The sequence below is a fragment of the Hypanus sabinus genome, chromosome 1, assembly GCF_030144855.1.
Source record: "Hypanus sabinus isolate sHypSab1 chromosome 1, sHypSab1.hap1, whole genome shotgun sequence".
NCBI lineage: Eukaryota > Metazoa > Chordata > Chondrichthyes > Myliobatiformes > Dasyatidae > Hypanus > Hypanus sabinus.
Window position 1 is genome coordinate 86,984,845 of NC_082706.1, and position 25,904 is coordinate 87,010,748.

Consider the following 25,904-nt stretch of genomic DNA (forward strand, 5'->3'; position numbering starts at 1 on the left):
TGTGCATAATTTTTCTCAAGCAGTCGTAAGGAAACATGATGCAAAGGTTACGTGGCATCCATTTCCACCACTCATAACATGTGACATGACTGTAACTGTACTCTAAGACAAGGCGTCACAGGAAACTGTTACTGGATGATGTGGATCCTAATATGTGAGTAGAGTCTGACGTCACCATTTCCTTTGTATTTTTGAAAGTTATCTCACACTACTTTGTCTATTGCCATTTCTTTCTGATCTGCAGTAATGAACTCAAGGGGTGGGGACCAGTAGTCAGGTTTGGCAAGAACCCAAAAAAGACCCTGCATGTGACACGTCCTTTGGGTGGGGGCCTCCAGTACTGCTTGAATTTTCTCAGCACACTTCTGTAAAAACTTGTGTGTCAATGATGTGACCACAGTAAGTGATACTTGGTTTAAAGAATTCACACTTGTGTCATGTTCTCAGCCGACAATCTTCTAACCTTTTTAAAACTGTATTGAGATTTTGCATTTATTCTTTGTAAGGATGATGTCATCCAGGTGACAGATGTCTGGCAGCCTTGTCAGATGTCTGCCAGACAAGTGTCTGGCAGCCTTGCAACACCTAGTTCGTACCTTCTGCCAGAGTTCAGGTGCAGATGTTACACCAAAGATATGCCTATTATAGTGATAAAGCCCTTTGTGAATGTTTATGGTGAGAAACACTTTGGACAATTCTTCCATCTCCATCTGCAGGTAGGTCTCAACTAAGTCCACTTTACTAAATTGTTTTCTTCCAGAAAAGTTTGCAAAAGTATCTTCTATCCTGCAAAGTGTGTTATTCATCTACTGGGTTGATGGTGACTTAAAATCACCACAGATCCTGACAGACATTTTTTTCTTGGCTACACTGGTGTTGTCCATGGGCTCCACCCAACCTTGGAAATAATTCCTTCAGCCTCTAAGCAATTTAGCTCACTGGCTGCTTTATCATAGATTGTATAAAGAACTGGATGGACTTTGTAAAACATGGATATAGCATTTCATTTTACCTTTGATATATTTGAATTTTCCAATGTATTCATTGAACCCTGCTGTGGCATCATCTAGCACCTTCCTTAATTCACTTCCAGTTGACTGAACTGCAGAGGATCTGTCATGTAAATAGTTGATGGATCTCCAATTAAGTGTAGTTGTCTGAGCCAATCATGGCCCCACAATTCGAGCCCTTCTGTTTAATATCACATTCAGGCCCTATGTGCTTATTGATTGCTGTTTTTCACTGTTATGAATGTCATTCCCAGATGAATTTCCTTTTCTCCAGTTTAAGTTCTTAGCGGTATATCTACAGGCCTCAGTTCAGTACCTTTGAAATGTCGATCAAACTCAATTTGTGTTTGTGGAATGACTGAAACAGCCAAGCCAGTGCCCAGTTCCATTTCAAATGATTTTCCATTCACTTCTGATGTAAGCCACATGGCTTGTCTCTTGTTAATTTTCACATTGTAATTCCCTCCTCACACAAAAAAAACAACAAAGAAAAATGGAACAGGCACATCAACCCACCAATCCCTCCACCCACACAAAAAATGAACAAAATAGAACAGGTACATCAACACCCCCAAATCCCCCTCTCCGCACAAAAAACAATGAGAAAGACTGGGTAAAAACACAGAACATAAACACTATAAGACTGAAAAAAGTCTATAGTCAAGTCCATATCCAAAATGCAGAAAACCTGGGTAATATTCTCAGGCACAATGGCAGGCTCTCCCTTCTGGTACCAGAGCGATCAAAAAACAGGCAGCCGACATCAACTTTCACATTCATCTCAATGTTCCCACTTCCCTCATTGTTTTATTTGGTGAACAACGCAAGCTTTTATTAGTGCAATGATGTCAAATATCAGCTTGTTCCCAGTCCCGCAGGTTGCCCGTTAGTCATTTGTTTTTGTCTGCCTGACATGCTCTTTGTGTGTGTGTTCTAGTTTGTTACATTTGCGGCAAGTGTTTCCTCTAAACCTGCATTGGTCTGGCGTATGTGCGCCCCTGCCGCAACAATAACACAGATTGTTCATCCAGGCAGGGTTCTGTTTAGGCGGTGCAGTTTTGCTCATGCTCACTTTCTTTCCTGACAGCAAATCAGTTGCACCTCTTTCTGCTGTTTTCATTGATACAACTATTTCAAATTCTCTTTTAAATGTGAACTGTTCATCAGTTTGAAGCTGTTTTTGAATGCTTTCTTGTAAGATGCTACAAACTAAACAATCTCTCAGTACATCATTAAGTCCATCACTAAACTGACAATGCTTAAAGAAGTTCTTCCATGTTAGCTAAAATGAACTCTTCTTCCTTTTGATTCCGCTTATAAAACCTAAAGCATTCTACAATCAGTAATGACTTCAGTTCTAAATGTCCTCTTATTACATCTGTGGTATCAGCAAAACTCAGTTCAGCTGGTTTGGTTAGAGCAGTTAAACATCTAAGCAAAGTCTATGCTATTCCACCTATTGCACTCAGCAGCACTTGGCTCTCACTTATCGGCTATTTCATTCACTTCAAAATACTGCTCAGTTTATTCAGCATATATCATCCAGTTATCTGCTGCATAATCAAACATGTCTATTTTTTTCAATATACCCAGTCATTTCTGCTTCTTTTTATTTATTTATTTTTATTATCACTTACTATTTATGAACCCATGAATTATTTTCATTTTCTTCCTTTTTTTAATTTGATCATTTCTCTCCCCTTTTGAAGAGACACATGGTGCATTTTTATTAAACTCATAAGTCTGTCTCTCTTGTGCAGAAAAACAATAATGCTCTGCCTCAGCGGTTACGCCATTATCATTTTAAACTACCTCATTGCCACTGTTACGTCTTGTAACTCCAAAACATAAAACTGATCAAAAGAGAAACATGAAGCCAAGGGTAACGAGTCCACTTTGTTCTTGATTTAGTGAAGCGCTCACAAATGACGTGATGGCATAATGGTGCATGTCATTCATGTACTTTTACTTATAACCTGTAATGAATTACATAAATAAAGAATGCTTAATTAAACAATACATTTACCATAATTACTCAAATATTACTGAAATGTTAAATACACAACAATGAGGAGAAGGCAGATGAATGTGGTTGAGAGGATTAGTAAATCAGCAATGATGTAATGGTGGAGCAGACTCAATGGGCCAAATGGCCTATTTCTGTTCCTATGTCTTATGGTTTTATTGAGGTCTTATGGTCAAAGGAAGAATGTACAAACTCCTTAAAGACACTAGTTTTAGAAAGAAAAATTCTGGTAAGAATTTTGTGGTATTTAACAGCACATCACTTTAACTCTTTTCTATACTGTAAAAACTGTGTGGTGAATTCATGAATAAAACCCGGACTCGTATATTGTCAGGCTTAACAATGCCGGATTCCAAGATGCATCATAACAGGATATCAGGCAGCATCTATGGAGAGGAATGAACAGTTGACATTTCAAGCTGAGACCTTTCATCTTGGCCCAAAACATTGACTGTTTATTCCTTTCCATGGATGATGCATGATCTGTCGAGTTCCTCCAATGATCTGAGTACATGGATTGCCAGCATCTGCAGAATCTCTTGTGTTTTTTCATTAGAGGATGCTTTGTTTAATCTGCTAGCTTGACATTAGTTCCACACCTCAAGCAATTTATTTCCAAGCCATAGAGCACATGTTAATGCTAATATTGTCAGAATATCACCTGATACCACTGACAAGCAATTTGAAAGCTCTGACATATGCATAAAACAAAATGATGATTATAAATGACAAATACAACTGGCAGTAACCAGACACATAATTAGAAAAAAAATGTTATTAATCATTTCAACAATGATGAGGACTGTTTACATCGTGTTGGAGAACATTAATTAGCAACTCACAAGTCAATTTAAATACGATTCAAAGATTATTTATTAATAGAAGCCCTGCAATAAAGTTGGCAATTGGCAATTTAAACATACTGTACTAGCATTTACTGTTGTCCTGGTTACCAATGTTTTTGGACAGAACTTTGAAGTATGGAAACATATCTAAATTCAGGATTAAGATAGAGACTTGGTGACCACTTTATTAGGTACTTCCTGTACCTAATAAAGTGGCTACTGATGGTACATTTGTGGCCTTTGGTGCCTCTAGCACAAGCCATTTCAAGGTTTGACATGTTGTGCATTCAGAGATGCTCTCCTGCACACTACTGTCGTAACACATGGTTATTTGATTTACTGTCACCTTCCTGTCAGCTTGAACCAGTCTGGCCATTCTCCTCTGACTTCTCTCATTTACACAGCATTTTTGTCCACAGAACTACTGCTCACTGGTTGTTCTTTTTTTTGTTCTCTACACCATTTTCTATAAATTCTAGAGGCAGTTGTGCTTGAAAGTCCGAGGAGATCAGCAATTTCTGAGACAGCTTGTCTGGTACCAACAATTACTCCACGGTCAAAGTCACTTAGATCACATTTCTTCCCCATTCTGATATATGGTCTAAACAACAACTGAATCTCTTATCCATGCCTGCATGCTTTTAGTATTGAGTTGCTGCCATATGATTAGCTGATTAATTATTTGTATTAATGAACAGATGTACCTAATAAAGTGCCAATGAGTGTAAATTTGCAGATTTGAATTTCAACTGTGTTAATTACACCAATAAAGAAGAATGGAGAACAAAGAAAAAACGTTATGCATTTTATATGGCATCAGTTAAACAGTAAAAGGGTTTGAATTTGCATTTGTAAACATAAATTCAGCAGCCACTGCAAGTTACTAGTTTGAAACAGAGATCAGTTCCTCGAGTAGAAACAATGTGGTGGTTGATTGAACAACCGTCAACATTTGAGTGGAAGAGACAGCCTGTTAAAGGAAACTCCAGTGCTAAGGGAGCTAAGGACGTGCAGAGGGACACATGGAGAAGAAGATAAAGTGGTGCAAGGTCACAGAGGAATTTGAAAATGAGAACAAATTGTTAAAAGCAACTCAATGGGACACAAAAAGGCAGAAATGACAGAAGAGGGTCAGGCTCATATACAACAAGTTGAAACCTGGATTTTAACTTAGCATTTTCTTGTTCCTGAGTCATGCAATTATAATCTGTCAGCTAACATTAGCTTTATTTGTCATATGAACATTGAAACACACAGGGAAAGACATCACTTTCATCAAATCAAATCAATGAGTGTTGATGCGGGAACAGGAATGTTAATGTAAGTGGAAGGTTTTAATCTTAGTAATCTGATAAAGCAATTGAAAATGAAAAAAAAACTACAAAATATGAAATAAAATGAAAAAATGCTGGAAACACTCAGCAAGTCAAATAACATCTATGGCAGAAAAAAACTGTTAATGTTTCAGGTCTAGGATCCTTCTTCAAAACTGGGAAAGAAAAGAACTCAAGGAGGATGGAATGCAGAGAATCCCTCTGAGAGTGTGAGACTGGATGATCTAACAGGGCACTTAACATAATTTAAAGCAAGTGAGTTTCATTACACAATTTTAATTATCATTTTATTACACAATGCATTAAGCTGTTTAGTTTCATCAATCTGAAACCTTGTGCTAATTCAGCATATAGGTATTTTCAGTTTATATTGTACTTTAGGAGCAGATAATTTTCAAAAAGCCCCTGCTTTGCTTCATGACTCTCTGTGTGGACAGTGTAATTTTATGAACAAGACATTTTCACTATTCACAAAGTGGAGCAGTTTTCTGTTCCTGATGAGGGTACAAGATAACACTTCATAATTCAGCATGAGTCTGTCATCCAGCAAGGCTAAGCAGTGACTTAGCAGCGATTAAGCAGTGACTTAGCTGTGACTTTGCAGTGGCTAAGCAGTGACTTAAAGGAACAGCAATATAATTTCCTGTCATATATTTCATCTGGTTAAGCCAATTCATTGAGGTCTATTGCGGCTCTTTAAAGACATTGTATTAGAACCATAGAAAATTACAGCACAGAAACAGGCCTTTTGGCCCTTCTTGACTGTGCCGAACCATTTTTCTGCCTAGTCCCACTGACCTGCACCTGGCCCATATCCCTCCATACACCTCTCATCCATGTACCTGTCCACATTTTTCTTAAATGTTAAAAGTGAGCCTGCATTTACCACTTCATCTGGCAGCTCATTCCACACTCCCACCATTCTCTGTGTGAAGAAGCACCCCCCCATGTTCCCTTTAACCTAATCCCCCTTCACCCTTAACCCATGTCCTCTGTTATTTTTTCCTCCCCTAGCCTCAGTGGAAAAAGCCTGCTTGCATTCATTCTATCTATACCCATCATAATTTTAATAACCTCTATCAAATCTCCCCTCATTCTTCTATACTACAGGAATAAAGTCCTAACCAATTCAACCTTTCTCTGTAACTCAGTTTCTCAAGTCTTGGCTACATCCTTGTAAACCTTCTCTGCACTCTTTCAACCTTAATAATATCCTTTCTGTAATTCAGTGACCAAAGCTGCACACAATACTCCAAATTCAGCCTCACCGATGTCTTATACAACCTCATCAAAAAATTCCAACTCTTATATTCAATACTTTGATTTATAAAGGCCAATATACCAAAAGCTCTCTTTATGACCCTATCTACCTGTGATGCCACTTTTAGGGAACTTTGTATCTGTATTCCCAGATCCCTCTGTTCTACTGCACTCCTCAGTGCCCTACCATTTACCTTGTATGTTCTACCTTGGTTTGTCCTTCCAAAGTGCAATACCTCACACTTGTCTGTATTAAACTCCATCTGCCATTTTTCAGCCCATTTTTCCAGCTGGTCCAGATCCCTCTGCAAGCTTTGAAAACCTTCCTCACTGTCCGCTACACCTCCAATCTTTGTATCATCAGCAAATTTGCTGATCCAATTTACCCCATTATCATCCAAATCTTTGATATAGGTGACAAATAACAATGGACCCAGCACTGATCACTGATCCACTAGTCAGAGGTCTCCACTCAGAGAAGCATTCCTCCACTGCCACTCTCTGGCTTCTCCCATAGCCAATGTCTATTATTTTATACATTTTATTTGTCTTATTTGCATGATGACAAAAATCTAGGATTCCTTATTATATTAACTTTTAAGTGATTTACTAGGTCTCAGTGGCCAAGGTTTGTGGGAAGGCCTGTCTCACCGTATGCCCTGCAACTTTGAATTTTTGGGGCACATTTTATGTTGTAACAATGGGATATTTAACTACTAATAGGACCAAAAGAACCAGGTAAGTAAATTATTTACAAGAGAAAATCTGCAGCTGCTGGAAATCAAAATAATGCACACAAAATGCTGGAGGAACTCAGCAGGCCAGGCTGCGTCTATAGAAAAGAATAAACAGTCGAAGTTTTGGGCTGAGACCCTTCTTCAGGACAGTCCTTCATCAGGATATAATTATTTATTTCAGTACCAAGTAAAATTAAAACTCTGATATATATTTTTTAAATCTCTAAGTACTCATAATTTGAAAACTTAATACTACACTTTTGAACACATCTACAAGGAGCGCTGTCACTGGAAAACAGCATCCATCATCAATTATCCCCACCATCCAAGTCATGCTCTCATCTCATTACTGCTATCACAAGAGAAATACAGGAGCCTTGGGTCCCAAATCAGCAGGTTCAGGAACAGTTACTACCCCTTCGACCACCAGGCTCCTGAATCAGCATGAATGACTTCACTCACCTCAACATCGAACTGATTCTATAACCTGTGGACTCACTTTCAAGGACTCTAAGAATCACGTTTTCAACATTCATTCATGCATGCTTTTACTACTTATTTATTTTTCTTATTTTGTTATTTTTTCATCATTGTGTTTGCAAAATTTATTGTCCTTTGCACGTTGGTTCTTTGTCTTTCGTTGTATGCAGTTTTTCATTGATTCTATTGTGTTTCTTCATACATATTGCGAACATCCTCAAGGAAAGGAAGTTCAAGGTAGTATGTGATACATACTTTGATAATAAATTTACTTTGAGCGTTGAACTTTGGCTGTTTGGAGTTTGATTGGTAATTATTAGCAATTAACAGTGTATAACAGTGAATCATAGATGTAGTTCTCCACCATCTTTAAATAGGTGACTAACTGCAGCAAGCACATGAAACTTCAGGGGCAATGTTTTTATGAGAAGTTAATGGAACTAATGAAAAATTGTTGATAACTTGTAAACTACTCTTTAAAAAGACTAAGCTTAAAAAACTGTTGATGGCACAGTAGCTTAGTGACTATTGTAACGTTATTTCAGCGCCAGCTGTAGGATTTAGGTTTAATTCCTGCGGCTGTCTGTAAGGTGTTTGTATGTTCTTGCCATTACCGCATGGATTTCCTCCTGTATGTCATTCCAAAAACATACAGGTTAGCGTTAGTGAGTTGTGGGTGTGCTATGTTGGTGCCAGAAGCGTGGCGACACTTGTCGGCTGCCCATAACAACCTTGGCTAATTTGTTTTGATGCAAATGACGCATTTCACTGTATGTTTCAATGTACATGTAACAGATGAAGTTAATCTTTAAGTTAATATGCTGACACAGAAGACGAGTTGAAGCCATGGTAATATGCAATGGCAGGTCATGCCTGACAAGCCAGTGAACTAATCCTGCTCTCATCCTGTCTATTGGTGGGTCCTCAGATGGCTGTCAAGGCTGATCTGGGATCCACATAACCAGGATGTTCAGGTGGATTTCATTAATGGAGAACACCTGTGTGTAACTTTGTTTAAGCATAAGACCATAAGAAATAGTAGCAGATTAGGCTGTTTGGCCCACCAAATCTACTCCACCATTCAATCATGTCTGATTTATTATCCCTTTCAACCCCATTCTTCTACTTCCTTCCCATAACCTTTGATGCCCTAACTGATCGAAAACATGTCAATCTCCGCTTTATATATACTCAATCTCTGGGCCTCCAGAGGCCACACATTCCACAGATACACCACTCTCCAGCTAAAGAAATTCCTCATCAGCTCTGTTCTAAATGGACTCTCCTCTATTCTGAGGCTATTCCCTCTGGTCCTTGACTCACCCACTATAAGAAACATCCTCTCAACATCCACTCTATCTGTGGTGGTTGTCCATCTTATCCAATGATGACAGGACCTTTGTGGGAGAGTTCCTAAAGTGGAAAAGCCATTCTACTGGGGCAGTTCCACTTTCCTGACCTCCGAAGTCCAGGTCCAGTGGTACAAGTAGTCATCGCAAACAGGGGTCTTCCTTGGTTGCAGTGGATAACCATGACTTCTTCTGTGCCTTGTAATGCCCTTAGCTATCCACAAAGATTGCAGAAGTGCCTTCCTGACCATTGGATCTCACTATTGATCTCATTCCACCAGAGCTGACTTCACATATTAGTGTGGCATGTTCCTATTTCATCGTGGTATGTGACATGCCGGTTCACCTCAGCAGGTTTAGCCTGCATGTCGAAGCAGTATACTGTGGTGTAGCTGCTGTCGCATACGTACAGCCACTTGAGCCTCAGGTGAGAGCTGAGTGTCCGGTGGGGGCCAAAGGAGAGTGAGCTGGCCCAGAGTGGACACTGTAAGCCCCTTCTCCCGAGGTTCTACCCTTCCCTGGACACCCCATTCACCCCTCTGCTCCGCTCTATCTAGACCTCTAAATATTCAATAGGTTTTAATGAGATCGCCACTTCATTCATCTAAACCTAGCAAGTACAGGCTCAGAGACATCAAATGCTCCTCATAAGTTAACCCTTTCATTTCCAGAATCATTCTCATGACCATCTCCAGCTCCAACACTTGTTTTCTTAGATTAAAAGCCCAAAATTGCCCACAATACTCCAACTGTAGTCTGACCATTGCCTTATAAAGCCTCGGCATCACATCCTTACTTTTACATTCTAGTCCTCTTGAAATGAGTGCTAACATTGCATTTTCCTGACTTACCACCAACTCCACCTACAAGCTAACCTTTAGGGAATCCCGCACCTCTAATTTTTCCCCATTTATGAAATAGTCAACTTCTTTATTCCTTCTATCAAAATGCATTACCACACATTTCCCTACACTATACTCCATCTGCTACCTCTTTACACCTTCCCCCAATCTGTTGAAGTCCCTCTGCAGACTCACTGCTTCCTCATAATTACCTGCTCCTCCACCTATCTTTGTATCATCTTCAGACTTGGCCACAAAGCCACCAATTCCATCATCCAAATCCCAATACTGATCCATATTGAGTATCACAAGTCACTGACAGCCAACCAGATTAGGCAACCTTTATTCTGACTCTTTGTCTCCTGCCGATCAGCCACTGTTTTATCCAGGCTAGTATCTTTCTTGTAATACCTTGAGCTCATAACTTTTTAAGCAACCTCATGTGTGGCACTTTGTCAAAACCCTCTCCAAAATCCAAATAAACAACATCAACTGAATTTCCTTTGTCTATCCTGCCTGTTATTTCCTCAAAGAATTCCAACAGTTTTGTCAGGGAAGATTTCCCCTTAAGGAAACCATGCTGACTTCGGCCCACTTTATCTCACCCCTCCAAATATCCCGAAGCCTCATGCTTAATAATGGACTCTAACATCTTCCCAACCATACGTTGGGAAGTCTAAGATGTGGAAGTTGATACATGGGCAGCCACCATACAGTCCTTGACAGATCGGAGTTTGGGTCCAGGAGAATGGAGTGCAAGATGACTGGGGACCCTCCACTACTGCAGCCTTCCTCCACCTTCACTGTCATTGTGATGTGTCATCAACTTCTGCCAACTCACCTCTGAGATCTTGGTTGGATCACTTTGTTGGTCAGAAAGAATGATAATCAGTGGAATGGAAGCAGCCATTTTGTGAGACTGTCCTTGAAGTCGTCATTTTGTAAACTGCTTGATTCTTGCTCTGGGATAACTTAATCAGAGCAATTCAATGTAGATTAAAAAAAATCTGCTAATGACCTGCTAAACATGAGACCATTCTCAAACAAGTGGCTTATTGTGCAAAATGGCACGCTTGAAGAAGTCTCTGATCTCATTATGCCCAGTGTTTGGGTCACCTGGGTTGTCTGGTTTGAACCAGTCAAAGTTGAATACAACAAAAAGAACCCAAGGCACAAAGTTGAAGGAAAAGGCCATAGAACAATAGTGCTTGTAGCCCAGGGCTACATCCAATGGGAATTTGACACAGGTCAGTCAAATGACCTCAAACCAATGAAATTGAACATTATAGATTAACCTGATAAGGAGAAGTATAAAAATAAATGATTTGTGGGCTCAAAGGTGATACCTTTCTGGAGACCAGTCATTGCAGATGTGGAGGATCCCTTGTCAGACATGTGGAGATTAGATCAGGACCACGAGCAATACCTGGCTAGCGTAGTCTCCCTTCCTAGGTATTAACCTTTCTATTCTTTGACTGTCCATAGAAGGTCAGCAAAACTTAGTAGCTGTGCTCACAGGTATCAGGTTGTGTAAATTTAAATACTTGTGGACTAAGGCAATACAGTCAGTAATTACAGATTCTCTCCATGACTAACTAATCAGTATTACTAAGGGGTATTCCTTGTAATGGAATCTTTGTCTGGAACTTTACTGCCATAGGTGATCTGACCCAGGAGCTAAGCTTCAGGTGGCATCGCTTTCAGGATCTGGAAACTCGCAAACCTCTCCACCATGGCAGCATATCCAAATATCTGACTAAACAGCACACATTCAGACTGAATGCAAGCTGCAAGCTAATTGTGTTCAGTGAATCTTGCCAGCAATCAACCTGCTGTTTTTTTGAATGCTTCAGTGAGCTGATAACCTGGAAGAGCCCAGAACCATACTGCATGTGTTATTGGCAGCTGAGACCATGACTGCTAATAGCAGTACCATATCCTTAACAGAGGCTCTTCCTAGTTAGCTAGCAGCTGTTGCTTCTCTGCCTCATTACTGTCTATATAAATTTGAAACAATTGTTTATATACACACAGTGAGCACTTAATTCTGCACATCCTATACTTAATAAAATGGCCACCGAGTGTATATTTGAGGTCTTCCACTATTGTAGTTAATACACTTTAAGGTTCGATGTGTTATGTGTTCAAAGATGCTCTTCTGCACACCACTGTTGTAATCTTGAACCAGTCTTGACATTCCTGTCATCTTGAACCTGCCTGGACATTCTTCTCTGATTTCTCTTGTTAAAAAGGCATTTTTGTCCACAGAACTGACACTCACTGGATTTTTTTTTGTTTTTTGCACCATTCTCTGCAAATACTTGACAGAGACTGTTGTGCAAGAAAATTTCAGGAGATCAGCAGTTTCTGAGATACTCTAACCACCCTGTCTGCTACCACCAACAATTCCATGGACAAAGTCACCTAGATCACATTCCTTCCTCATTCTGATGTTTGGTCTGAACAGCAACTGAACCTCTTGACCATGTCTGCATGCTTATAGGTATTGAGTTGCTGTCACGTGATTGACTGATTTGTTTTTTGCCTTAACGGACAGGTGAAATGTGTAGCTAATAAAGTGACCACTGAGTGTATGTGCCAAATGCATTCATTCCTCAATATGACAAGGGAATTCTTTTCCTGAAAATATTTTGTTAAATGTAAATTTGCAAATCATAATACTGGGCAAAAGCGCATGATGAGTATTTTGATAGAGAAAATTCATGTTGATAGTGTGTGATGCATTACTTATTTAGAGCAAAGTGAAGAAAAATAATTCGGAAGTCAAAGGCATATAAACCAGAGTAATTGGAATTATACTGAAATTTTAAAAATTAAGGAATACTAGTGACTTGACCCATATCTACTGATAGACTGTGAAGTAGATTCTGACTGATTCGGCATGTCACCTAAAACATTAACAATCTTCTCTGGCTGTGTGGTGGCGAGTATGTTGACTGGTTGCATCACAGCCTGGTATGGAAACACCAATGCCTTGAAAGGAATAGCCTACAAAACGTATTGTATCCAGCCCAGTCCATCATGGATAAAGCCCTCCCCACCATTGAGCACATCTACATAGAGCACTGTTGCAGGAAAGCAGCATTATTCGTCAATGACGCCCACCATCTAGGTCTATTCTCATTGCTGCCATCAGGAAGAAGGTGTAGAAGCCTCAGGACTAACACCACCAGGCTTAGGAACAGTTGTTACCTCTCAACCATCAGACTTTTGAACCAGAGGGGATAACTTCACTCAACTTCACTTGTTCCATTACTGAACTGTTCTCACAAACTTTGGACTCACTATCAAAAACTCTTCATCTCATGTTCTAAATATTTATTGCTTATTTATTTATCTCTTTTTCTTTTGTGTTTGAACAGTTTGTTGTAATTTGCACATTGATGGATTGTCTGTCCTTTTGGGAATGGCTTTTCAATGCCCAAGACCAGTGCCCAAGAAAAGCAGTGTGAACTGCCTTAATGGTCTAGTATCTCTCACATCTACAGTGATGAAAGGCTTTGATAAGTTTGTCATGGCTAGAATCAACTCCTGCTTCAGCAAGGACATACAATTTATCTATTGCCACAATAGGTCTAAGGCGGATGCAATTTCATTGGCTAGGCATAGCTCAAATGGTGATGGTAGTATGTACAGGAGCAAGTTGATTGGTGTCATAGCAGCAACCTTTCACTCAATGTTAGTAAGATGAAAGAGCTGATTGTGGGCTTCAGAAAAGATAGGACGAAGGAACACAAATCAATCCTCATAAAAGGTTCAGAAGTGGAACAAGTGAGCAATTTCAAGTTCCTTGGTGTCAATATCTCTGAGGACCTAACCTGATCCAAACCTACGCAGCTACAAAGAAGGCAAAACAGTTGCTATATTCCATTCAGAGTTTGAACAGATTTTGTTTGTCACCTAAAACACCCATAAATTTCTATTGATGTACTGTGGAGAGCATTTTGACTGGCTGCATCATCATCTGGTATGGAGAGGCTGCTGCACAGGATTGAAGTAAGCTGCAGAAAGTTGTAAAATTTGTCAGCCTCTGTAGTATCCAAGGTATCTTCAAGGAGCAGTGCCTCAGAAAGGCAGTGTCCATCATTAAGGACCCTCACCACTCAAGGCATGCTCTCTTCTCCTCAGGAAGGAGGTACAGAAGCATGAAGGCACACACTCAACGATTGAAGAACAGCTTCTTCCTCTCTGTATCAAATTTCTGAAGACAACACTGAACCCATTGACACTACCACATTACTTTTTTTAAATTTCTGTTTCTGCACTACTCATTTTAATGTAACTACTTAATATACATAGTGCACTTACTGAAATTCAGTTTTTTTTTCTATATTTATCATGTATTACATTGATCTGCTACTGCAAAGTTAACAAATTCCATGACATACGCCAATGATATCAAACCTGATTCTGATTCATCGATTCTCATGTGTTTCTTGGATTTGCCGTAAATGATTCCTAAGAAAATGAGTATCGGGATTGTATATAGTGACAGCTATGTACTTTGACAATAAACTTACTTTGAAGTTTGAACTGGTTGTATCACCATCTGGGTTGGAGCAGCCACTGCACCAGATAGAACAAAGCTGTAGAGGGTTGTAAACTCAGCCAACTCCATCATGAGCACTATTGTCCAAAGCACTGAGGACATCTTCAAAAGGCAATGCCTCAAAAAGTCAGCATCTATCATTGAGGACCCCCATTTACCCAGGGCATGCCTTCTTCTTATTGTGGGTGGAGGTACAAGAGCCTGAAGACACAAACTCAACATTTTAGGGACACATTCTTCCCCTCTATCAACAAATGTCTGATCAATCCATGAACATATATAAACATATATTTATTTGACTATATATTTATTATTGCAATTCATGGTATGTTTTATGTATTTCACTTCATTGCTGCAGCAGAACAACAAATTTCATGACATATATCACTGATAATAAATCTGATTCTGATACTGATGCAATCTCAAAGAATGGAATGGAAGTTAGATATTCTCCCAAGTATCCTTTCTTTAATGATATTACCTGACCTGAGTAAAGCACTCGGATTTGCTTTCACTTTCAACGATGAAGATGCCGCAATTGACATTCAACAGCTCATTCTTAAAGTAAACCAAACATCATTCATCTCTAATGCCTACTACAAGTAGCAATTGCAAAATGAGTTACATGTGCATATAGGTTATCACAAGCATATTAGTAATCGCACAAGGATTTCAAAGAATTATTTACATAAAAGCATGGATGGATTATTTCTTATGCTTGAGTATTTATAGCTTGCATAAATTTAGCATGTGGAAGAATATCAAGGAGGATACATTGTGAGTTTGCAGTCCTCTGTATCCAGCTTTCCAAAGTGTTCCTTATCTAGATGATATTCTATGTTCTTTTTCAAGGATTGTCGCCTTGTTGAGGTAGAGAGGTTTGTGAGTTCCTGAGATCCCAAGAACGATGCCATCAGGGGTTTAGTCATCTGGCACTTTGCTCCTGGTAGAATCACCTATGGTGTTATGGTCGAAGTGGAGGTTCCAGACAAAGAGTAATCCAACCAAGCCCTCAATGACAGAGCCTGTAGAGGATGCCGTCTCATCACAACAGCGATGAAGGGATTCTAATCGTCTTACATCCCATGCCACTGAACCCCAAACCTAATCTATCACAGACTGCATCACGACGGCCCATTTACCAGCCTGTCCAGAACAAACAAAGTCACATACAGAGATACTTCATTAAGGGTAGAATATATGGATGATTGGCCTCCACAGCCACCTGAAAACCTAGAATATATGGATGATTGGCCTCCACAGCCACCTGAAAACCTATCAATTGACAATCCCTTATGAGAACTTCACACTGGGCTCAAGTGATTGAAGTACTAACAACTAATTCATGCACCCACACCAATTAGTAAGTATAATGTTTATAGATATGAAACTTAGCTTGCAGTAAAGCCAAGCCTGATTCTGCAGTTATCCAGCTGTAGGAGTCACTGGAGACAATGCCAGTGTCAGAAGTAATGGTCATTATTCTCTCTCCCAGCATTGAATGTCAAAGCAAATGGCAGCAGTGTGACACAACAGCTGAGATCAGGTAACTGCGAGCACTCCTGCTTAGCAAAGACCATTTTACACACTAGCTTTGTCACCACTCGTGAACACCATTTATTCCAAATGCCTTATCCTGTAAGATAACCGGCATCCATTCTACAATAATGTGGTGTATGAGGTGTCTGCGGGGGGGGGGGGGGGGTAGCACCTCTAGAGAAGGGGCTTGATGTGTCCATTCTGTGTGGCTCACTCACCTTTGGTCACCTGACACTCAGTCCTCACCCTTTTCACTAAGCACCTGTTGGCATGTAACAATGGGCACACACCAGTACACCTCTTTGACAGCTGAGGGGAGCTGGCAGGCCCCATAGCCCGGTGAGATAGGGACATACCTGTCATAGCGTGTAAATTCAGCTCAGGTGGACTGGGTGGATGAGATCAACAGTGAGACCCAACAGCCAGGAAAATGGTTCTGCAGTGCTTCATGGAGAGCAAAAGAAATGACAGGGCACAGAAGAAGACATGGACATCCACTGCAACTTAACAAAGACTTCCAAAGTCTTGTGAGTAGTACTGCCCCATGCAATGGCTCTTCCACTTTAAAAAATTCCCACAGAAGTTTCTTCCTGCAGTTAATATAACAGAAGAAATAAAACAAATAAAACAGATGTCATTGGACACAACAAACAGCCAATCAATCAGACATTCCACAATAATAAGGAAAAATAGTTATGATATCAATCCAGTAACCAAAGAATTAGTCTTCGTTTTAACATCACTCCCCTTGAAAATTAATCAGTAGAAAATTCTGACGGCAAATGTGAAGATAAATGACTGGGAGATTTTCTACCTTCTTCCTCAGCTGATAAAAATACAAAGCAAGGATTTTCAAACATATGAGTGATATTTTAGCACAATGCCATGATTAAGTATACACTGAATGGCCATTTTATTAGGTACACCTGTACACCTGATTGTTAATGCAAATATCTAATCATCCAATCATGTGGCAGTAACACAATGCATAAAAGCATGCCAACATGGTCAAGAGGCTCAGTTGTTGGGAAATAAATATGGTCTAGGTGATTCTGACCATGAAATGATTGTTAGTGCCAGATGAAATCTGCAAAACTGCTGATTTCCTGGGATTTTCATGCACAACAGGCTCCAGAGTTTACAGAGAATGGTTATAAAAAACATCCAGTGAGCAGCAGTTCTATGAGTGAAAACACCTTGTTAATGAGAGAGGCCAGAGGAGTATGGCCAGACTGGTTCAAGCTGACAGCAAGTCAACAGTAACTCAAATAAACACTTGTTATCACCGTGGTGTGCAGAGCAGTACAGTTATCTCTAAAAACACAATACGCCCAACCTTAAAGTTGCAACTCAGAAAGACATAATCATAGGAAAAAATTATTGAACTGCAAATCAGCTAGTATGTTGACCGCAGACAGTGATTCTGACAATTATGTTATAGGGTATTCTTTCTGAAGGGTCTCCTTGGCAGGCATGTGAAAGCCGTACATCTATGACAAACATTATCTTTCTCCTTTTGAGTCATGAATCTGGCATTTGATCACAATTTTAAGCTGCATATCTTTTGTTTCCTCTTGTTTGTTTGCTGCTTACAGACACAAAACAGATGAGGAGAGAAGCACACATGCAAATTACAGAATTACTAATTACTGATGTCACAAGCTTCGCTAATGGTGATTTATCATCTGGCAACACACACAAAATTAAAATGATGTTACGGGAAAGGAAAATCAGTGGTTTCTGTAAATAAGGAAATTGGAACAGCTGACAGAGTAGAAACAAACATAAATTAGCATTCAGTTGCCACTATCCTACAGGATAATATCCAATGAAATAATTTGCAAAATAATCATTATTTTGTTCTAGCCACAATTTCTTTCTTCTTTTGCCTGTTATGCTGCTGGCCTTTAGAACAGCAATGAAGGTCCTCCAACTCTGGCAGCGTTCACAGCTTCCTTCATTGCGTCAGTAGCTTCCTCTCAGTTTGATGTCATTCATGCAAGTCCCGGGTGGAGACTCAGGAATACCGTCACACTCAGATGTATAAGGAATCTTCATTGCAGTTTCCATAAAACTTTTGTTTGGCCAGTCAGGGTTGTTAGCCCTGAACTGACCACCCAAACCTGGAGGATTGGTGGACCACTCTCAGTCTGGCCTCTACCCTTTGACCTGTTTGGTATTGGCGACCCTACCATGAACCAAAGCACAAAGCCCTGGCTCCAGCCAATATAGCTCTGTGGTTCATTGGGGCATGCAAGACTCCAAACCCCAACAAGGTTGTGGTCCTTTTGGAGGATAACTGCAATAATTTTAACTAAATGTGAAATGGAAGGGTGTCACCTTTAGAAATTGTGGCAATTTGTCATCATATATCTAATTAGCCAATCATGTGGCAGCAACTCAATGCATAAAAGCATGGTCAAGAGGTTCAGTTGTTGATTAGATCAAGCACCAGAATAGTGAAGAAATGTGATCTAAGTGACTTTGACTGTAGAATAACACACACAAAATGTTGGTGGAGCACAGCAGGCCAGGCAGCATTGATAGGGAGAAGCACTGTAGACGTTTCGGGCCGAGACCCTTCGTCAGGACTAACCGAAAGGAAAGGTAGTAAGAGATTTGGAAGTAGTGGGGGAAGGGGGAAATGGGAAATGATAGGAGAAGACCGGAGGGGATGGGATGAAGCTAAGAGCTGGAAAGGTGATTGGCGAAAGTGATACCGAGCTGGAGAAGGGAAAGGATTATGGGACAGGAGGCCTCAGGAGAAAGAAAGGAGGGGGGGAAGCACCAGAGGGAGATGGAGAACAGGCAAACAACTAAATATGTTAGGGATGGGGTAAGAAGTGGAGGAGGGGCATTAACGGAAGTTAGAGAAGTCAATGTTCATGCCATCAGGTTGGAGACTACCCAGCCGGTATATAAGGTGTTGTTCCTCCAACCTGAGTTTGGATTCATTTTGACAATAGAGGAGGCCATGGATAGACATATCAGAATGGAAATGGGACGTGGAATTAAAGTGTGTGGACACTGGGAGATCCTGCTTTTTCTGGCGGACCGAGCGTAGGTGTTCGGTGAAACTTTCTCTGGGAAGTGGAAGATATGTAATCCTCTTCTACATTTCTCAATCTTCACCTTCTTTTGCCTGGATTAACTTCTCTATGTTCTCAACCTCTGACTGCTCTGTTTACTTATTGAGCAGATAACTTTATTTACAGTTGATCCCCATAGATATCTTGCCTTTCTCCTATCAGATACAACCCTCCCTGCAGTTTAACAAGCTTCTCCTTTTCAGTTCTGATAAAGGGTCTCAGACTGAACCATTGACTCTCTTTCTCTTCCAATAGATATGACCTGACCTGTCAAGTATATAGAACATTACAGCATCATACCAATCCTTTGACCTACAATGCTGTGCGAACATTTTAACCTAATCTAAGATCAATCTAACCCTTCCCTCTCACATAGCTCTCCATTTTTCTATCATTTGTGTGCCTATCCAGGCGTCTCTTAAATGTCCCTATTGTATCTGCCTCTACCACCACCTCTGGCATCTACCAGTCTCTGTGCATAAGCTTACCTCCGATAACCCCCTTTCTTTCCAATCACCTTAAAATTATGTCCCATCATATTAGTCATTACCACCCTGAAAAAAAATCTAACTACTCTATCTATGCCTTTCATCATCTTGTACACCTCTATCATGTCACCTTTCATCCTCCCATGCTTCAAAGGGAAAAGGCTTAGCTCACACAATCTATCCTCATAAGATGAGCCCTCTAATACAGGCAGCATCCTGGTAAATCTCTTCCACACCCTCTCTAATGCTTCCACGTCCTTCTTATAATGATGCGACCAGAACTGAACACAATATTCAATGTGTGGCCTAACTGCGGTTTTATAGAACTGGAACATTAGCAAACTCACCATCTAACCTGCATATCAGCTGGATTTGCAAGAATACGAGCTTTAAAACCTTGTCGGTCAGCAATACTTTGAGGGATGTAGCTATTCAATTAAACATATCATGAACTGTGAAATAGCTTAAAGTGAGGTTCAGAAGGTCAGCCTGCCACGTGTTACTTATTGCTTTCACTAATGAAGCTGCCACCTAAACGTTATTAAGTCAAAAGTATGTTTCAGTTTTAGTTCCTCTCATCCAGCTCATTTGATATCTGTTCCAGAATGGTAACCAACAATATCAGTCCATCAGCAGTGGATAAAGACATTTATTTTATTATATAGTGTTCCCTTGCTAGGGAAGACTCAAATCCATTAACTCTTCATTTGGCAGCAGAGAATTACAGAAATTTCCGGCAATATCATGAAGGATCCCACTCATTCAGGTAATGCACCGCTTTTCCCACTCACGTCATCAAAGAGGCTCTGCAGTATCCATGCAGGACCAGCAGACTCAGAAACAGTAAAGAACTCTCCCAAGCTGTTAGGGTGATGAACACCTCCAAAAACTGACCCACCCCACCACCACTACTTGCACATCACCTTGTATCACTTGACGTACACACAACTAGTCTCTGTTTGTTAGTTACTTGTACATTGTGTTTTGTAACATTGCTTTTATGTTTATATTTATTGTGGTTTTTTTCTGTTTTTATGTCCTTAATATGTTTAGTAATGTCACTACATCCTACCTTGAGATTTATCTTCTTGCAGTTATTTCCAGGCAAATTTAAAAAAAAACTGCAACAGAATTTATGAAAAGCTATACAAAAATAAAGACTAACGAACAACCAATGTGCAAAGTGAGACAAACCTTGCAAATAACTACATAAATGCAAACCCAAATAGATGACAGTCTGAAAATGAGTTCAAAGTGAGCCTGTACAATGTGATATTTTCATGATGATCTCCTGCTTCAAGGTTCAATGTGTGGTCCATTCAGAGATGCTTTTCTGCACATCACTATTGTAAAGTGTGGTTATTTAAGTTACTGTCACCTTGAGTGTCATGTCAGTGTTAGTAAACCTCATTTTGGTTCTGATTCTGTGGGAGGATTTGGACTGATTGCAGAAAAGGTTTACCAAGTTGCTCGCTACTGCAGAGACTGTGTTTTGTGGGAGGTATTTGAAAAAACTTGGGTTGTTTTCTCTCAGACCTGATAGATATTTATAAAATTGTGAGAGGCATAGATAGGGAAAACACTCAAAATAGAGTGTCTAATGCTAGAGGACATGTATTTGAGGTGAAAGTTTCGAGAAAATGTTCAAATTTTTTTACACAGTATGTGGAATGAGCTGTCAAGGATACTGGTGAGAGCAAATATGATAGTGGCATTCTAGATCCTTTAGATAGACACATAAATATGCAAGGAATGGAGGGATATGGATCCTGTGCAGGCAGAAGAGATCTAGTTTAATTTGGCATTGTGTTCAGCAGGTTTCATGGGTTGAAGGGTCTGTGTGGTTCTATATATAAAATTGAAAATGATGGAAACATTGTAAATATGTAAACTAGCCCCCTTTTTGTAAAACAAAATAATAAGGATAAGAAATGTAAACTGAATAATCTTTGGACATCTCAGAAGGATAAAGAGGAAGTAAAGAAAACACATCAAAGTTCAAGCCAGGTGGCTGAAGGCAGTGTTGTGAAGACAAATGAAATGTTAACATTCACTTGGAGAGGACTGGAATACAAAACCAATGAAGTAGTGCTGAGGTTTTATTGGTCAGACCACTTTGAGAGGGTCTGGAGACCACTGGAGATGGTCCAGTGGAGGTTCATGAGTGTGGTCTTGAGAATGAAAGGGTTAATGAATGAAGTCAATTTGATGGCTCTGGGTCTGTATTTGCTAGAGTTTAGAAGAATGAGGGGCATCTCTTTGAAATAGACCAATATATTGAAAGGTCTAGATAGAGTGAATGTGGAGAGGATGTTCCTAATAGTGGGAGAGGCTGAGATCAGAAGGCAACTTGACTCCAAATACAAGGACAGCCTTTTATAATAGAGATGAGGGGATTTTTTTTTATCTCAGTGGGTGATGAATCTGTGGAATTCATTGCCACAGGTGGTTGTGGAGGCCAAGTCATTGGGTTTATTTCAAGTGGAGGTTGATAGGGACTTAATTAGTGAGAGTATCAAAACTTATGGTTAGAAAGTAGGAGAGAGAATTTAGAAAATAAATCAGCCATGATTGAACAGTGGAGCACACTTGATGGGCTGATTTGCCCAATTCTGCTCCTATGTCTTAAAATTTTGTGCACTTCAAGGAGGCTGTGGAGGAAGTGATATATGATAATACTCAATGTATGAGACCATTCTGTGGACAAGTATAGGCCTCAATGCTTATTGAGGTCCATTGAGTAGGAGGCTGCTCCATTGGTTAGAAAAGGCAGGATCGTAGAGACAAAGTTCATTCTGAAGTACAGCAGGATTGAACTGTGAGGAGAGTGGCAGATCAACAAGCTGAAACAGAAGACATTGAAAAGAAGAGAAAGGAATCTATTACCACTGTCTCCTCCTTACCTGCCCATCACCTCCCTCTGGTGCCCCTTCTCCTTTCCTTTCTCCCAATGGTCCATTCTCCTCTCCTATCAAATTCCTTCTTCTTCAACCCTTTACCCCTTTCACCCATTTCTCACATCATCCTCCCTCCCCCATTTATCTTTGCCTTCTCCTGTTTTCGCCTATCATCTGCCAGCTTATACTCCTTCCTCTCCCCCACCTTCTTAATATGGCTTCTTCCGCTTCCTTTTCCACTCCTGATGAAGTGTCTGGACCAAAGTATGAACTGTTTATTCCTCTCCATGGATGCTGCCAGACTTACTGAGTTCCTTCAGCACTTAGTACATCTTGCTCTGGATTTCCAGGCGCCTGCAGAATCTCTCATATTATTGTTAAAAAATTTGAATTGTGCTTGCCATTGTTATGCAGGGCAACCTTTTGACTAAAGCTGCAGAGGCAGCTTAAGCTCTGTGGAGATGCCAGTGCCCAGCGGCAACTGTCAGCAGGCATTATGGAAAGGAAATAGGGGAAGCAGATCTCAGGAAACCAATCTGAAACTTCTAGATTCCTATTCTGTCAAATGTAAAAATCATCTCTTGATCAAAAATACCCAAACAAGGCAAAGTGAATACTGAACTGTTAAATATATCAGAAACATTATACAGCAAGACAGATGACAAGTGTGACATACACTGCATATCAATGTTTACAATCTCAGAATTGATTCTGTTATGCTTATTATTTCTGAAATCCCTAGTACAATCATATCTGACCCTCCCCTTACAGTATTCTGGAAAGATTGTTCCTGCAGGAAGCTCTAATTCACAGTCCTGTCTCCACCAATGTTCTCTCTCTCCTTCCTGTAGTTCCTTCCTGTGCAATACCAATACAGAAGCTGTTCAAAGTTGAAAGTAAATTTATTATCAAAGTATGCATTATAATAATAACTGCACTTTACATAGATTGCAAAGATAAATCAATATTGTCATAAAAATATGAGACAAAATTAAAATTTGAAAGTAAAGACATATTATATTGAATGAAATGTATTCAAGTACATAGAGCAGGAATTTCTAGACTGCCTACAATATGGCTGTTTAGAGCAGCTCGTGCTGAGCCCACTAGGAACCCATTAAGCTCCCAGCTATAATCTTCTTTCAGCCATGATTCGGTGATGCCTACAACATCATATCTGCTGATCTGCAACTATGCTGTAGGTTCATCTACCTTATTCCATATACTACACTATTTCGAATATAACACCTTCGGTCCTGTATTCACCCTTTTCGATTTTGTCCGCCTTTTATGTTGTAACTCATCCCGTTGACTACAATTCTGTCTGATCAACAGCCTCTCCTCATTACACATTGCCTCTGTTTGTAAACCAGCTTCCTCATCCTTAACACTATCATCTGCTTTTCCTACAATACTTCTTGTATTGAAGTACACGCATCTCAGGACACTAGTCACACCATGCTCAACCTTCTGATTCCTAACTTGGTCTGAGTCATACCAACATCAGCCTCCACAACCTCACCACTAACTGCCCTGGCACTCTGGTTCCCATCTCCCTATAACTCTAGTTTAAACCCCACCGTGCAGCATTAACAAACCTTCCCACTAAGATATTATCCCCCCTCCAGTTCCTTCTCATCTCGGACTTCCTTAACCAAACCATTTTGGACATCCCAACCTGCTTCTTCATAAATAATACATAAATGCATGCTAGTATTTATGTATCTATGTAAATTTTATTCCATATGTGCACTTTAGTCTCTAACTTTATTTTTATATAATTCTGTATTTATAGTTATTCAATGTAGTTGTTTTTGTTGTATGTCATGCCCTGACCAACACACCACAGCAAATTCCTAATAATGTAATATGGCAAATAAAGTTGATCGTTGATCCCTGATCCTTCATTCTTCTAGTTTTCACCAAATCAATCAGCTCTTTAATTTGTTGTCATGACCTGTTGTCTGACTTGACCTTACCACTTCAAAGTCTGTGTCCAGAAAGTGTCTGAATAACACAATCTCAATAACTAAGTCATAATTATACTTATTCTCTAATTTAAAATAACATAATTGCAATCATCTTAAATTAATCACTGGCAATTAAAAAATGTCAATAATTAGCAGCATCTTCTTCCTTTAGGTTTGGTTTGCAAAGCAGTTTATTAAAGACCAGGGAATGAAAAATCCAGCTAACTCATATAATGATTTATTGTTGATGTTTTAACAAAACTGAAAACTTGACATTTTCCCAAAACTTGCTCTCAACAGAGCAGACAGAATTTGATGCATTCACGGTGAAGACTCATTACTTAATATTCGTGATTGTTAAATGTTATTTCCAGTACACAAGTGTAAAAGAGAATGAAATAATTGTTATTCCACATCCAATACAGCTCAAAAAACACAATAAGATAAAGAACATAATAATAATAAAAAAACAATAGATATAAATACATAATATAGTTTCTATACATAGATAAGTTGTAAGTTCATAAAGTGTCTAGGCACAGGAGCGTCTGTACCTAAGATGATTGACAGGAAATGGTAAAGTAATGGTTTTGGGGATTTGGAGGGGTGGGTTAATGGGTGGAGGTGCTGATCATTCTTATTGCTTGGGGAAAGTATCTGTTTTTTGAATCAGGTGGTCCTGACATGGATGCTACATAGCCTCCTCCCTGATAGGAGTGGGACATCCACATACTTTGAAAGATGGACCAGAATGACTGAATGCAGTTGCTTCAAGATCACTGAGGAGCACTGAATACAACTACGCATAGATCGATATGAGGTCCTTAATCTAGTATGGGGAATAAATAAGTTCCACCACTACCTTTATGGACAAAAGTTTACTCTAGTGACAGACCACCAGCCCCTTGTGTTTATTTTCAATTCCTGTGATGTCTACAACATTGGCCACTTTTCCTAGAAGCCCACTCCTATGGTGTAGAGTTCAAGGGGACCAAACAACGTAGCAACGCTGACCATTTGTCATGTCTTCCATTGTTGGCAAATGAGGAATAAAAGACTTCATTCTGTGACCCAGCAGAGGTGTTACACACAACATTGGTGGACTAGTTGCTGGTAATAAATTCGAACAAAAGTCCATGACATCACTATGCAAGGATGGCCAGCTCTTGGTAATCCTATGTGTAACGCCCTGGTTAATACTTTACTGCTATGCTGTAGGTATTTCATTTTAGCAGTTCTGAAAGAGCAGTCTGTTTGAGCTAAAGATAAAGAGTTGTAATATTGATGATTTAGAATGTAGTGTCATCCAATAAGGATGGTGGAATTGGTAGAAGGTTCTAGAATGCTGGGCAGAGAGGGTTTTGTGACAGACACTGGTGTGGGCTGAGGTCTTCTGGTGGAATCTGGGAGAAGACAGGAGGGAAGATGACTGAGGATGCAGTTCCTGTTGCACGAGGTACTTTGTGCA